The sequence below is a fragment of the Octopus bimaculoides genome, chromosome 23 (assembly GCF_001194135.2).
Source record: "Octopus bimaculoides isolate UCB-OBI-ISO-001 chromosome 23, ASM119413v2, whole genome shotgun sequence".
Classification (NCBI taxonomy): domain Eukaryota; kingdom Metazoa; phylum Mollusca; class Cephalopoda; order Octopoda; family Octopodidae; genus Octopus; species Octopus bimaculoides.
The window spans coordinates 5064066-5064472 of NC_069003.1; positions in this window are offsets into that span (position 1 = coordinate 5064066).

Sequence of the window (407 nt, forward strand, 5' to 3'; positions counted from 1 at the left end):
ATATATATATATATATATATATATATATATATATAGAGAGAGAGAGAGAGAGAGAGAGAGAAAGAGAGAGAGATATGTATATGTATATATATATGTATATGTATATGTATATACCCGCACGCACAATTTCTGTGCCATACGAAGTCTATCATTTTAATAGCATGCATATATACATATCCTAAACACACCACACACACACAAATGCTGCTAACTGTGCACTATAAAATAACTTGTTTTCAGTTTATCGATCTTCGATACGGGAAAAATTTACAATCTTCTAAGTAAATAAACCACTGTTATTGCTGAAATTTCTTTTTTATACTTTCTATGGACGGCTCGAAGCTTACGAACTTCCTATACCTTGATCCTTGGATCGTACCTTTACATATCGTTATATATATATATAT